Source organism: Pteropus medius, unplaced genomic scaffold (genome assembly GCF_902729225.1).
Source record: "Pteropus medius unplaced genomic scaffold, Ma_sr-lr_union100, whole genome shotgun sequence".
NCBI lineage: Eukaryota > Metazoa > Chordata > Mammalia > Chiroptera > Pteropodidae > Pteropus > Pteropus medius.
In genome coordinates, this window is record NW_024349564.1 from 583,054 (window position 1) to 598,422 (window position 15,369).

The following is a 15,369-nucleotide window of genomic DNA, read 5'->3' on the forward strand; positions in this document are numbered from 1 at the left end:
AATTCACTTTGTTTATTCTTTTGTTTATTCCATTTAACATACTTCTCATTTCAGATAATATGTTCTTCATTTCAGACTGGTTCCCTTTTATAATTTCCATTTCCATTGTTATGTTTTTGATCTCTTTGTTGAAGTTCTCTACACTTCCCAAAAGTTCATTGAGCATCTTTATAACCAGTGTTTTGAACTCTGCATCTGTTAAATTATTTGACTCCATTATATCTTGATCTCTGTTCTGTTCTCTCGTATGGCTTCTGCTTGTCTTCCCATTTTGGCTGCCTTTCCATGTCTGTTTCTATGTACTAAGCAAAGCTCCTAAGTCTCCCAGTCTTATTAGTGTGGATTTATAAAGTAGGTGTCTGTCCAGTGGCACAGTCCTGAGAACGGTTCAGCTGCAGGCCAAACTTAGCCCAAGCTTCTACCCCTCTGGGGCCACCTATTAAGATTCAGCAAGCAATCCACACATGCTGTGCTTATAGTTGCCTCAAAAGCACAGCCAAAACCGAGGCCAGCTGCCTCCAGTGTGAGTCTAGGCGTGCTCAGGAAGGATCACCTGACTCTCTGAGGATACACCTGGATGTGGCTTGGGTGGGGCCACAAGTTGGGGGAGGTGGGGTTTCAAGGAATCCTCTGGGCTGAGTGACCTCTGTTATCCAGTTTGATGACCACACGACTATGGTGGCACTGTGTCCAGTGCACTGGTAGAGGGGAGGGCTCAGCAGGGAACAATGGATGCTGCTGGAATTTCTGTACAGAGCAAGTCTCGCCTCAGCCTTAACTCCGACAATGTCTCCCTGTAAGTCCCTGGTCCCCACTGCACGCAGCCCAATCGGCACTGTTTTCAGAGTGAGCAGGTCCCTCACTGTGAAAATCCGCTCACAGTCACAACCCCTTTAAGAGGCTTCTGCTGCTGCCACAGCCTCCGTCTCACTCAGCCACTGGGACCAGGCAGCCCCGTGTCCTCGCCTCATCTTACTTTCTGCCATTGCAGGGATTCTCCCTAGTTGTATGACTTGTTCATCTAGATCTCAGGCAATTTTTCCTTGCTGCTGCTCCTTGTTTCCATCACAACTTTGATTTGGTCGCCAGAGGGATGAACAGAACTTCTTACTATCTATGCCATTTTTTTTTCAGTCTATAGGAGAATTTTTTAAAACAGTCCAAAAGTGGAAAGAAGCAAAACCTCCACCAAACAAAAAAACGGATAAATAAACCATGGATGGGTACTCAGCAATAAAAAGTTATGTGTTAAGTGTTGCAACATGAATAACTTTTGAAATATTTTGCTACCTGGAGGAAGAGAAACATAAGGTTACATATAGTATGATCTCATTTATACAAAATGCCCAGGATAACTATACCCATCAATGCAGAATGTAGCTTAATGCTTTCTTTTGGATGGGGGTTAGAGTATAAAATGACTCCCGTAGGGCATGGGATTTTCTACGGGAGGTGGGGAAGGTGATGAACGATGAAAGTATTTTGCATGGAAAACATTGTAAATATACTAAATCCCACTGTACTGTACACTTAAAATGTGTGAATTTTGTTTTATGTAACTATATCTCAACAAAAAACAATCCAATATCTCCACATTTAATTCAGAAAATAGTTTTAATTCATAGACCATGGATAGCAGTTTCAGTGTCCATTGTAGTAATAAAAGGAAGATATAATGATGATACCAATGATAACAGCAAGAGGGGAGAATTAAGGGAGATATATTTTTAGGTCATTGCTTAAAGGTCTTGACATTTGCATGATTTCCATCTTATATGAATTCTTTGGTGATCACAAAGTGTACATTTTTGGTAAAGTTCATTGCATTTGTTACATTTGAATTGTTATCTTTCCAGAGGCTTAAATAGTGGATAAGCCTTGCCATAATTTGTGTGGTTTCTCTTAAGTATATTTATTCATATATCAAGTGAAGTGTGAGCCCTGGTTACAGGTTGTGCCACATACATAATTTTTTTTAACGCCTACAGCACCTGATATTCCTAGGTGGTCTCCCATCCAAGTACTAACCAGGCCTGATTCTGCTTAGCTTCTGAGATCAGAGGAGATCGGGCACGTTCAGGGTGGCATGGCTGTAGACCACATACATAAATTTTATCTCAATCATATTTTTAACTTTCTACCATAAATTCATTAATGAATCGCAAAGTTTGGGCTTTGAATAAAAGCATTATTACATAAATCAGAGGGGTTTTTTTCCTATTCAGTATAGATTTTCTGATTTCTAGTAAGGTTTGAAAAACTTTGGATAAATTTTAGCCACATTCCTTAAGTTTGTAAGGTTTCTCTATACTATGCATTCTGCAGTGATGTACAAGGTTTGAATTTTAATGAAAGACTTTGCCATACACATTACATTTGTGTGTTTTCTCTTCAGTGTTTGTGCTCTGATGTGCAGTAAGGTTTACAAATTGGGTAAAAAATTTGCCACACTCATTGCATTTATAAGGTGTCCCCTCAGTATGGATTCTCATGTTTTGTAAGAAGTGCATGCTCTTTAATGGCTTCATCACACTCATAATTACATTCATACGGTTTCGCTCCAATGTGTGCTCTTGAGACTACAAATGTGTGAACATATGACAAAAGCCCTATCACATTCATTACATTTGTAAGGGTTTTCTCCTGTATGGAATCTCCGATGTACCATTGGGCTTGATCTTTGGATAAAACCCTTGCCGCGCATTTGACTCTTGTGTGGCTTCTCTACAGTACGTAATGTCTGATGCATTGTCAGGTTTCCAAACAGGGTCAAAGCTATGTCCCATGCATTACATTTGCAAGGTTTATCTCTGGCATGAGATATCTCATGACTCCTAAATTGTGAGCACTGGATAAAAGCTTTACATTTAGTGCATTTATAAGGCTTTTTCCTGTGTGAATTCTCTTTTATCCCAAGGTAGAAAATGGTTTTAATTATGAAAATGTGAAAATTATATTAAAATGCATACTTTAAAAGAAAACTGATTATAAGTAAAAAAAAAAAAAATCCAGGCCACAATATGAAATGTTCATTATGCATGCATGAGGATGGCGAGAAATAGACAAGAATGGAACAAAATACAAATCGTTGAATATGGTGTAGGATTCTGGCTTGTTCTGTTTTTAAAGTCATTATGTCATCTATTCAATGATAGACTACATTTTAAGTTTTTGAAGACCAAGAAAAATATGGAACCCTTCAGGAATTTGCATGTTATCTTCACGCAGGGGCCATGCTAATCCTCTGTATTGTTCTGAATAGATTCTCTTATGATTCGTAATAAATGAATGCTCCTTAAAGTTTTTGCCACACTCATTACATTTGAATGTGTTCTCTCCAGTATGAATTCTCTCGTGACTACAAAATTTTGAACATGTGATAAAAGCCTTATCTCATATATTACATTTACAAGGTTTTCTTCCTGTATGAAATCTCTGATGTTCCATAAGGTTTGACCTTTGCACAAAACTCTTGCCACACACATTACATTTGTTGGTTTCTCTGCAGTATGTAATTTCTGATGCGTAGTAAGATCTCCATATAGGGTAAGAGCTTTGCTACATATTACATTTATAAGGTTTTTCTACAGTATGAGATATATCGTGACTCCTAAGTTATGAATGTTGGATAAAATCTTTACTACATTTAGTACACTCATAAGGTATTTCTCCTGTATGTATTCTCTCAACACTGCACCGGTGTGAACATGTATGTTACATTTATAATTACTCAAACTGTAACATCTATAATGAATATACTTTTCCTCCTGTATGAAATCTCTGATGTAATATAAGATTTGACTTTTGGGTAAAACCTTTGCCACACACATTACATTTGTATGATTTCTCTCCACTAGGTAATTTTAAATACTTAGTGAGGTTTGCAAATAGGATAAATGCTTTGCCACACTTATTACATTTGTAAGATTTTTTTTTTTCCTACAGTATGAGTTCTCTCATGATCCATAAGGTGTGAGATTTTGCTAAAAGCCTTCCCACGGTCATTTATCAGAGTTTTTTCTTGTTTTCTTGTAAATGTGTAGGTAACAACGGATATTTTTAAATCTTCCTATATTTATTACAAGAGTTTTTGACACTAAGAGGGATTCTTTGAAATGATGAAACAGAGCAATCATTGGTGATAGTCTTCTCAAATTGATTGCATTCATTAGTTTTCTCCTCATTTTGTACTCTCTGCAGATCCCCCTGGTGTGCCACGTCTATTATCTAAAAAACTTTACTTATTTGAAGCACTATTTTTTTTGTTGTTTTAAGAAAATCCTTACAAACAGCTTGTCCTGCATGAAATACTGGTTTGCGTTATTTCTAACAGAAACATTCTCCTTTTGAAAAAAATTTGGGGGTTTGTTATATTGCCAATCTTTTCTGAGATTTCTGTTATGGCAAAAGCATTTGTCTGTAATTTCTTTCATTGTATCTCCAATTCACTCTCAAAGGTATACATATATTCCAATACTGCCTTGAGGTCAAAATCCTTGATGCCATGGCTCTTATTTCTGTCCATTATCCGAAGATAGTATAATTCATCTTTACTAATGTCCGATCTTGTTGATAATTCCTTGATTGTGAATCCAACATAAAGGCTTCCTATTAGATTGGGAGATAAAGATTTGATATTGAATTATGTAATTACTCATATTATAACACTTATAATGAATATAGTTTGGAAGTTTCTGAAGCATGGTCTTCAAACAGTATTTTGATATAATAAATGTGAAGAATACTTCATAGTTGGAAATTTTATCTATGTCTTGATTATATAACTACATGTATGAAATCACTATTGAGATTTTGGACTATATTCCCTAAGTCTTAATCTTTATAATAATATGTTTTACCAATAATGTGTTTAATACTGTGTCAGGATATGATGCAAGCACAAGATACTGTGTAAGAAAGGTTGTTCAATGACATGAATGTAGCCAGATCCTCAAAATAGATCCAGCCAGAATTGGGTTAGAACAGACTTCTTCCAATAAATGCCCCCAGACACTATCCATGTACCCCCCATTCCCCAGGCACACTAGGTCCTGGAACTTGTAATTGCCCTTTCCAAGCAAGCATGTAAGGCATTTCCTCCCTATCTGGGTTGGGTCGCATCCCAGTACCTCATCATCTTGCTCTGACAGCTTAGCGTCTACCACAAGGCATGGAGGGTATCACTGTTGTCTTGCTACTGCTCAAGGCACATCTAGAATGTAAATTCTCTTAGTTAACTCTTAATGTAATGACGAACTCATCTGCTTTTTTTTTTTTGGGTCTCTTGTCTCCAGAAATTTTTTGGAAACAAAATTGGTGAGCCAGCAAGGAGCCTGAAGAAATCGGCCTTGGGAAAGAGTCATCCACGGGGCAAATTCCTGGTCGGCCACCTACTTCGATGTGTTGGGGGATGGCCCCTATGCAAGATCTGTGTGGATCATTGCGTATGGGGACATCCTGAAAATGCCAGCTGAAATTATCCATTTCTTTGAAGTAGTATTTATCACACTTTGGCAAAGAAGGAAAGCCCATGGTTGCAGCTGTGGGCTGGCCCCTCCTGTGAGTTGTTTGGGTGGCAACTGAAGCCCAGTGAGAGGCAGAAGTCAAGGTTACAAAACTGGAGAAAGAACTAAAACTAGAAAAATATGTTAGAATGTCTATAACTTTGTCCTTTGAACAGATCCCACTTCTTTTATGGAAGCCATGAGATATCTATTTACATTTCTTTGTATATTCATGTGTATCCACATGGATGTGTTGTGGACGTGTGGTATTTTCTACCTCTGCTTATGTAACGGAGGAGCCCCAGGCCTGGAACTTGCACTCGGGTTCAGATATTCCGGAAGAAAAACCAGGAGGACAAGAGGGTGCAAAATGCAATTTATTACTCATTTTTGAACAGTTACCAGGTAGGGAAGCCTCAGGAGCAGCTGGTTAAAGCTGCAGGAACAAAGCTCCTGACCAAGAGCAAGCAGTTTTTTATGCACACAAGCAGAGAGAGGGGTAATCTCATTGAGGGAGCAGCCACCTTCTCAGATGGACAGGAGCGAGATGTGCTGCTTGGTTACAGGAGCAGATAATGTTCACAGGAGCAGCAGGAAATGTCCTTGGGAGCAGACACTGCTGACAGCTCTTTGTGTACTGCCTTCCCTGGCTGCTGGCTGGGCAGCTATCAGTCTTCTGTGTATATGGAGGAGCTATGTTCTGAGTTAACCCTATACTCTACCACGACGTAGGTCCTCCATCTCACATTCTTCGCATCAGTTCTTCCAGACAGGGAGTCCCTGGGTGGTTAGAGCGTTTGCATATTGCATCCATGTATCACTAATACAATAAAGGCTATCTCCTAACACTAACAGTACATATAAGCCAAGTGGTCCTGTTACCAGGTAACGGCCCCAAGAGCCAACAAGGGCCACCAAGTGGTTAAGGGCTTTGCTCCAAGTGCTGCAATGCATGAGGTGATAATTCCTGTTACAATTCCCCCCAGTCTCTTGATCACTCCTCAATCTTGAGGGAAGAGAGGCAAGAACCGCTCCAGTCGTTGTCTGCTATAAACGGGCAGAGTTCGGGGGCTAGAGGGATGAAACTGTCCTACATTCAAATATATTGTTAGCTTCTGGTTTTCTATGAATACAAAGTACACTTCTTCATGATTCTCTGTAAGTCCAAACTCCCCCAGAGGTGTTACTGTAGGTTTAGCAGGTTGTATTAGCCACTGTATAGACACCTCCTGTGTCTATGAAAACAAGTGAAAAACAAAGGTTAATAATCAGAGCAAATTATAAACCAGCTTCTGAGTTTATAAGCCCGTCAGTAAAGATTTCTCATATAAGGCTGGAAGCATCTCCTGCAACTTGAAATGTTCCTGATGATGTCCTCAGACACCAGGGCAAATTCTCTATGTGGCCCACATAGCACAAGTCACCGCTCTCGTTCAAACATGAGCTATTGTGGCAATCTCTCGAATTGTATATAGAATTGTCCACCTTTAGTTTGCATGGCTTGGAAAAAGCAGTTAGAGATTTCAATAACTGCTAGTTAAAGGATGGGAGAAAAATTACAAAATAAAAACACGTTCGAAGAGCCACAGACAGATATTTCAGGAAACTGAAGAATTCAGGATCCAGTTGAATTTACAAGTAGAAAACAAATCAAACATAAAAGACAATGAACAGCATAGGAATCTAATATTTACATAGGTATGTTTCTGTTCTTATTGAAACATGTTTTTTCTTTCCTCTCCAACTATCCCTATTTCTACCAAAGTTAGCCAAATTAAGACTCATTCATTTGTGAAATGTCATTGCAATAATCTTGGCCTGATCATTTGCATAAACCTGGCGAAAATATTAATTAACTAGATAGGCACTTTTAATTCTGCTTTGCTGGAATTCTACAAGGAGCCTTCAGATTGAACTTAAAAGGCCTCGCAAGGCCAGAAAAGCCAAGGCAAGGACTTGCCCTCAGAGGATGCCTGTGGTACCTCCAGGTTTTGCATGAGCTCCTCTCTTCTTGAGATCTCCAAAATATCTTAAGTTTCCTGCACCTGCCAAGAAGTGACATTCTTTACTCACATGGGAAGGCTGCTGGGAACCATGACAGCCAGGTACTAGGCCAGTATTTCCAAAGGCTTTTATGGCTTCTGTACAATCTCAATTCCTTAAGTTGTTCGGTCATATCTGAGTCTCTGCATTTCTCTGATATATGACATTCCAGTCAAAGCCTCGGTAATCAAAATTAGTTTCCAATCATGTCCCGTTATAAAGAGAACACATTCTTATTGAATTTATGCAAATAATCACATTGCCATGAGAGTAAGAATACTTACTCCTTAAAAGTGTTTTGATTACGGCGGGATATGTGGGGAGGAAAGAGACACTCCAATTCTGCACAATTATTAGCAAAACTTAGTTCCTCAAGTAGCCAAGGGCCTGATTAAAACAATATAAAACACAGAAAATAATCCTGATAAAACACATAATCTTTGTTTTCTTCAGGCAGAAACCTTTTCCATGTCAGTAGCAGACCAATAGTCCCAGAAATTCTGCCTTGTTTGCAGAAGAAAACACAACTCCAATTTTGAATTAGCTTGCTTTTGACATTTAAATTTATTTCCAATCTTGAGTAGCTTAACCTAAAGTTTCTTCTTTCAAGATTTCTCTTCACAGATCTTCTGTAACTTTCATCATCCCGTCAGTTAGCCTCTTATTATTTAGAAATAACCAGCTTTAAGACAAACTACTTTCCTTTAATCGCCTATAAAATAAATCTCTATAACTTATACCTTCTGTCACTACATATATATTTCCCTTTTAATCGTAATACAAATTCTTAACTCTCAGAAACCACAATTTGTAATGGCATTTAGAAAGTACGCAATTGACACCCTTTAGATTGGCAAATTTATAAATATATTTTGTGACCTCTAGAAGTATTCCATTTGCCCTTAACAGTTTTTCAAGAGCTGGTAAAAGGTGGGGGCTGGTTACGGCTTGCTGTAAGTCTGAAAGAGAGTCAAAGGTTAGCATGACATCACTGATATAATTGTACAGTTGTATGGTGGAGGGTTTGGCCCAGCCAGTCAAATCCTCAGCCACAAAACCATGGCAGATGATGGGTCTATGGAGATACTGCATTGGTAGGACAGTAAAGGTCCATTGTTGTCGTTCTCAGGTAAAGGTGAATTGATCTTGTCTGTCTGGGTGAATATTTTGGACACTTCCCGGTCCTGCAAAAAGTCATCCAGGCAAGGAGCCGAGAGTTGAGTGTCTTCCGCTCGAAGTCCATTCCAAGGTGTAGAAACTGCCTGCCTGTCAAGCAGGGGTTGGAATTTCTGCTTTGGTTTAAGCTGCTGCCACAGGAAGACTGGTACTGTGTACTGGGTTGTTTATCAATCTTTTCTGGGTTGTCCCTGGCCCTTATCAGATCTGTCCATAGTTGCCTCCTGGTCACCTTTACCGGGCCATCCTTACTTTCTGCCTGCATACGCACAATTGACTCTCTCTCTTCCTGCTGGACCTGTGGGGCCCCATTTCTGCCTGGCCAGTTCAATTTTCCCCAAATGTATGAAATCCTGTGTTGCCTCCTGGCTTGTCCTCCCCACTAGGGTAGACAGAACGGGCAGGGAAGGACCATAATAGGTCGGCGGAGCCATCTGGATGATGCAGACCCACATACCTGTAGTAAATGGCACCGCATCAGGGTCCTCGAATGATTCGATGTAAATAGCTTGCCACATCCCCATCTCCCTAAGGAAGATCTGCAGTTCTGGCATGGACATCCAGCAGGGCTGGGCCATGGGCACTTCGCCTTCATTTGGACAAGCCACGTGACAGCCCACCGTGAGCCAATTCAGCAGCGACACATTTTCTGCATACTGGACTGCCCCATATATGCATAGGTGCAAAGAGTGGGTGGTGACAGAGGCCATCATACCCAGACACTATTATGCCATCCGCACCCCGTGCCCCAGAGGCGAAGCAGCCACCCTGTGATGGACTCTGATCCTTTCTGGCAGAACTTGGCGGCAAACTCTACCAACTCTGCTGACGGATATGGCTGGGCGGAAGTGTGTAGATGTTTAAGGGGAAGAGGCAGGTTCCTTGGATTTCGCCCCTCAGGGTATTCTTGTTGAGTCTTTAATTTTTGAACAGTTACCGGGCAGGCATGAGACACATATGTGGCTTCCCCTGGGAGGGACACTTCTATTTCTTCATCTGACTCAGACTCACTTTCTGCTGTTGGGTCCTATATTGGGGGTCCCTTCAGACTGTGCAATTCTGCCTATATGCAAGCTCTTGTTAGCTTTCACTCCCGAACTTCTGCAAAGCAGCAGCCTACGTCCTGCAGTTGTTCACTAGTCTGTTCTAACTGTCGTCCCAGGATATCCTTGCTATTGGCCTGTGTGACTTGCAGGTCTCGTTCTAGTCTGACTTCCTCTTCCACTTTTGTTGCCCTTTCCTTAGCCTGCAACTGTTTAACAGTCGTCTCACGCAGTGACTGCGGGAGGGGTCAGCCCACTGCGGCTGCCATGGGCCACAGCTCCTTCTGCTTTTTCTAAGGACACAATTCCCCTACTTGTGGTAAAGCATGTAAGAGGCCCATAGGTGCATTGCGAGGGAAGGTGACCCCCCAGTCCTTTGGTTGGCTCCATGAATCTAAAAGGCTGCCACCTCAAACATCATGGGCCCAGAGGCCCACCCTGGGTTCCCCCCAACCAACCCCAACAGGCGTGTTCCTCCCTCACTTTAGGTCGACTCAACAGGGGTACTTTCTGGAATATCCTGCCAGCTACGCCAACTGTAACGCAGGAGCCCCAGGCCTGGAACTTGCACCCCAGTTTGGATATTCCAGAAGAACCACCAAGAGAACCAGAGGAGTGAGAAATGCCATTTATTACTCATGAAGCAGGGAACCCTCAGGAGCGGCTGGTCGAAGGGGCAGGAATAAAGCTCCTGACCAAGAGCAAGCAGTTTTTTATGCACATAAGTAGAGAGAGGAGTAATCTCATTGGGGGAGCAGCCGCTTTCTCAGGTGGACAGGAGCAAGATGTGCTGCTTGGTTACAAGAGAGGATAACGTCCACGGGAGCAGCAGGAAACATCCTTGGGAGCAGGCGCTGCTGACAGCTCTTTGTGTACTGCCTTCCCTGGCTGCTGGCTGGGCAGCTATCAGTCTTCTGGGTATGTGGAGGGGCTATGTTCTGATTTACACTTACAGGATGGTACTGCTACGTTGTAAAAGAGCTACGTTTAACTGGCTTAAAAACAAGAAAGTGTTTGTAAGGACTGACTGTTCTAAAATTTTCAGAAATATAGAAATTAACCCAAATGTTTTTCGAGTTCATGGAATCTGAGATTAATTTTTGGAAAATAAAAGCTAGTTTAAGTTTGTTAGTTTAATTAAAACAGACATGTGTGTAGAGTTATCTAAATTAACTGTTTAAGAAATCTAATTAAGGTGAAAGGGAAATATCAGATATTTTGGGAAGTGAAGGTGTTAAGCATGAAAATACATTTTTGAATGAATGAAAATAGTTCATCCTGAAATAACACTGGCTATTTCTGAATGAGTAAGAACAGACAAACTAAAAGGGACAACGAAAGTTGCAGAAGGTTTGTGAAACAGGAACTTGAGAACAAAATTTTGTGTAGTCAAGCTGAATAAGGTTAGAATGAATTGAATTAAGTACATGAATTTAAACATCAAAAGTAAGCTGATGCAAATTTAGTCTTTTTCTTGACCTAGAAATGGCTTTGTGGTGGTCCAGAGGGTTCCTAGAATACCTCAAAAGATGAGATCTCTCCTTATAAAAGAGAAATATTAAACTAATTAAGCCTATTTTGTTGTGCTGAAATTACCTAGGAAGCACTGTGAAATAAAAATAAAAAATAACATTGAGCCTTCTTTATGTCGTATCTGTATATGTGTTATAAGTGTTCCAGAAGTTGTGTGAAATTCCTGGAAATCTGAGATGTCCTGACATAAGATGTCTGTCATCAAAACTGAGGCACAAGAGCCACTTCAGATCAAATGATACTCACAAACTGAAAGTAAAGAAATGGAAAAAGACATTTCATGCAAATGGAAATGAAAAAAAAAACCTGGAGTACTTATATAAAACAGACTTTATATAACAGACACTTATATAAAACAGACTTTAAAACAAAGGTTATAATAAGAAACAAAGAAGGGCATTACATTACAATAAAGGGATCGATAAGTGAAGACGACATAACCCTAGTAAACATATATGCACCCAATATAGGAGCACCTACATACATAAAGCAATTATTGACCATCATAAATGGAGAAATTAACAGTAATATGCTCATAGTTGGAGACTTTAACACCCCATTGACACAGTGACACCAATGGACACATCTTCCAGGCAAAGAATCAACAAGGAAACAATGGGCCTAAAAGACACACTAGACCAGATGGATTTAATAGATATTTTCAGAGCATTTTAACCCCAAGCAGCAAAATATACATTCTTCTCAAGGGCACATGGAACATTTTCCAGGCTAGACCACATGGCAGGACACAAAACAAGTCTCAACAAATTTAAGAAGACTGAAATCACACCAACCTTCCTCTCTGGTCACAATGGCATAAAATTAAAAATTAACTACAAAAAAAAAAAATGAAAAATACACGAACACATGGAGACAAAATAACATGCCACTAAACAATGAGCTTATCAGTGACATCAAGGAAAAAATCGAAAGATACCTAGAAACAAATGAAAATGAAAACACAATGACTCAAAATCTATGGGATACAGCAAAAGCAGTCCTAAGAGGGAAATTCATAGCAACACAGGTCTACCTCAAAAACAAGAAAAAGCTCAAATAAACAATCTAACCTTACACTTAAAGAACTAGAAAAAGAATGACAAACAAAGCCCAAAGTGAATAGAAGGAAGGAAATAATGAAGATCAGAGTGGAAATAAATGAAATAGAGTCTAGAAAAACAATACAAAAGATTAGTGAAATCAAGAGCTGGTTCCTTGAAAGGATAAACAAAATTGACAGACCTTTAAAAAGATCCATCAAGAAAAAAAGAGGAAGGACTCAAATAAATAAAATCAGAAATGAAAGAGGAGAAATAACTATGGACTCCACGGAAATACAAAGGGTAATAAGAAAATACTATGAGCAATTATATGCCAACAGATTGGACAATCTGGAATAAATAGACACATTCCTAGAAACATACACTCTCCCAAGACTGAGTCAAGAAGAAACAGAAAATCTGAACCAACCGATGACCACCAATGAAATAGACCAGTAATCGAAACCCTCCCCAAAAAACAAAAGTCCTGGATCAGATGACTTCATAAGTGAATTTTACCAAACATTCAAAGAAGAATCATCACCTATTCTTCTCAAAATATTCCAAAAAATTCAAAAGGAGGAAAGTTTCCCTAAGTCCTTTTATAAGGCCACCATTACCTTGATTCCAAAACCAGACAAAGACACTACAAAAAAAGAAAACTATAGGCCGATATCTCTTACGAACATTGTTGCAAAAATCCTCAACAAAGTATTAGCAAACCGAATTCAGCAATACATTAAAAGTATCATACACCATGCTCAAGTTGGATTTATTCTTGGGATGCAAGGTTGGTATGATATCCACAAATCAATTAATGTGATACACTACATTAACAAATTGAAAGATAAAAACCATATGATCGTATCAATAGATGCAGAAAAAGCATTCTACAAAATCCAGCATCCATTTGTGATAAACACTCTCAGCAAAGTGAGAATAGAGGGAACATACCTCAACATAATAAAGGCCATATGACAAACCTACAGCTAATATACTTAATGGAGAAAGGCTAAAAGCGTTTTCCTTAAGATCAGGAACAAGACAAAGATGCCCACTTTCATCACTCCTCTTCCACATTGGATTGGAAGTCTTAGCCACAGCAATAAGAAAAGAAAAAGAAATAAAAGGTATCCGAAATGGAAAGGAAGAAGTAAAACTCTCGCTCGCTATTTGCCGATGACATGATACTATGTACAGAGAACCCTAAAGATTCCATCAAAAAACTGTTAGAACTGATCAATGAATTCAGTCAACTAGCAGGTTACAAAATAAATACTCAGAAGTCAGTGGCATTTTTATACACCAATGATGAACTTTCAGAAAGAGAAATTAAGAAAACAATCCCATTTACAATTGTACTGAAAACTATAAAATACCTGGGAATCAAATTAATCAAGAAGGTAGAAGACCTGTTCTCAGGAAATTATAAGTCACTGAAAAAAGAAATTGAAGAAGTTACAAATAAATGGAAGCATATACTGTGCTCATGGGTAGGAAGACTCAACATCATTAAAATGGTCATACTACCCAAAGCAATTTATAGATTCAATGCAATCCCTATCAAAATACCAATGGCATTTTTTCAGAGAGCTGGAACAAACAATCCTAAAATTTATATGGAACCATAAAAGACTCTGAATACTCACGGAAATCTTGAGAAAGAAGAACAAAGTTGGAGGTATCATATTACCTGACGTCAAACTATACTACAAGACTACAGTAATCAAAACAGCATGGTACGGCATAGAAACAGATACACTGATCAATGGAACAGAATAGAGAGCCCAGAAATAAATCCACGCCTATACACTCAATATATGACAAAGGAGGCAAGAATATACAATGGAGTAAAGACAGTCTCTTCAATATATGGTGTTGGGAAGAACGGATAGATACATGCAAGAAAAGAAAATAGAAAAAAAGAAACTGGACCACATTTTTACGCCGTATGTAAGAATAGACTGAAACTGGATTAAAGACTTAAATGTAAGACCCAAAACCTTAAAACTTCTAGAAGAAAATAGGCAGTAATCACTTTGATATTGCTAGTGGTAATTTCTTTTTGGATGTATCTCCCCGGGCAAGGGAAACAAAAGAAAAATAAACAAATTGGACTACATCAAACTAAAAAGTTTTTGTACAGCAAAGGAAACTATCAACAAAACAAAAAGACAACCAACTGATTGGGAGAAGATATTCGCTAATGATACATCTGATACTAAGTTAATATCTAAAAATATATTAAGAACTCACACAACTCAACAACAAAAAAAAAAAACCCAATTAAAAAATGGGCAGAAGACCTAAACAGATACTTCTCCAAAGAGGCCAATAGACATATGAAAAGATGCTCAAGGTCACTAATCATCAGAGAAATGCAAATTAAAACCACAATGAGCTATTACCTGACACCTGTCAGAATGGCTATCATCAATAAAGGAATGGGCGCTGGCGAGGATGTGGAGAATAAAGAACCCTCATACATTGTTGGTGGAACTGCAAATTGGTACAGCCGCTATGGAAAACAATCTGGAGGTTTCTCAAAAAAATTAAAAATGCTCTTCTGGGTATTTATCCAAAGAAAACCAAAACAATAATTCATAAAGATCTATGCACCCCAATATTCATGGCAGCACAGTTTACGATAGCCAAGATATGAAGCAACCTAAATGCCCATCAACAGACGATTAGATAAAGAAGTTATGGTTCATATATACAATGGAATATTACTCAGCCATTAAAAAAATAAAATCCTACCATTTGCAACGACATGGATGGAACTAGAGGTTATTATGCTGAGTGAAATAATTCAGACAGAGAAAGATAAATATCCATATGATTTCACTTAAACGTGAATCTAAGGAACAAAAAGAACAAACTATTCAAAAACAGACTCACAAATACAGAGAACAAATTTGGCGACAGTCAGAGGGGATGGGGGTTGGAGAGCTGGGAGAAAGGCATGAAGGATTAAAGAAGTACACATCAGTAGTTGATAGATGGTCACGAGCATGGGGAGCATGGCAT

General features: G+C 39.1%; 1 non-coding gene and 1 pseudogene across 1 annotated transcript; both read right to left on the bottom strand.

The window, feature by feature from the left end:
- Positions 1–1,979: 1,979 nt before the first annotated feature.
- On the bottom strand, positions 1,980–2,098 carry LOC120618869 (uncharacterized; annotated as a pseudogene).
- Positions 2,099–3,183: 1,085 nt separating this feature from the next.
- Positions 3,184–3,285, bottom strand: LOC120618867 (U6 spliceosomal RNA). Its single transcript, XR_005657319.1, has one exon. It is a non-coding gene; the product is annotated as a U6 spliceosomal RNA (small nuclear RNA).
- Positions 3,286–15,369: the final 12,084 nt, after the last annotated feature.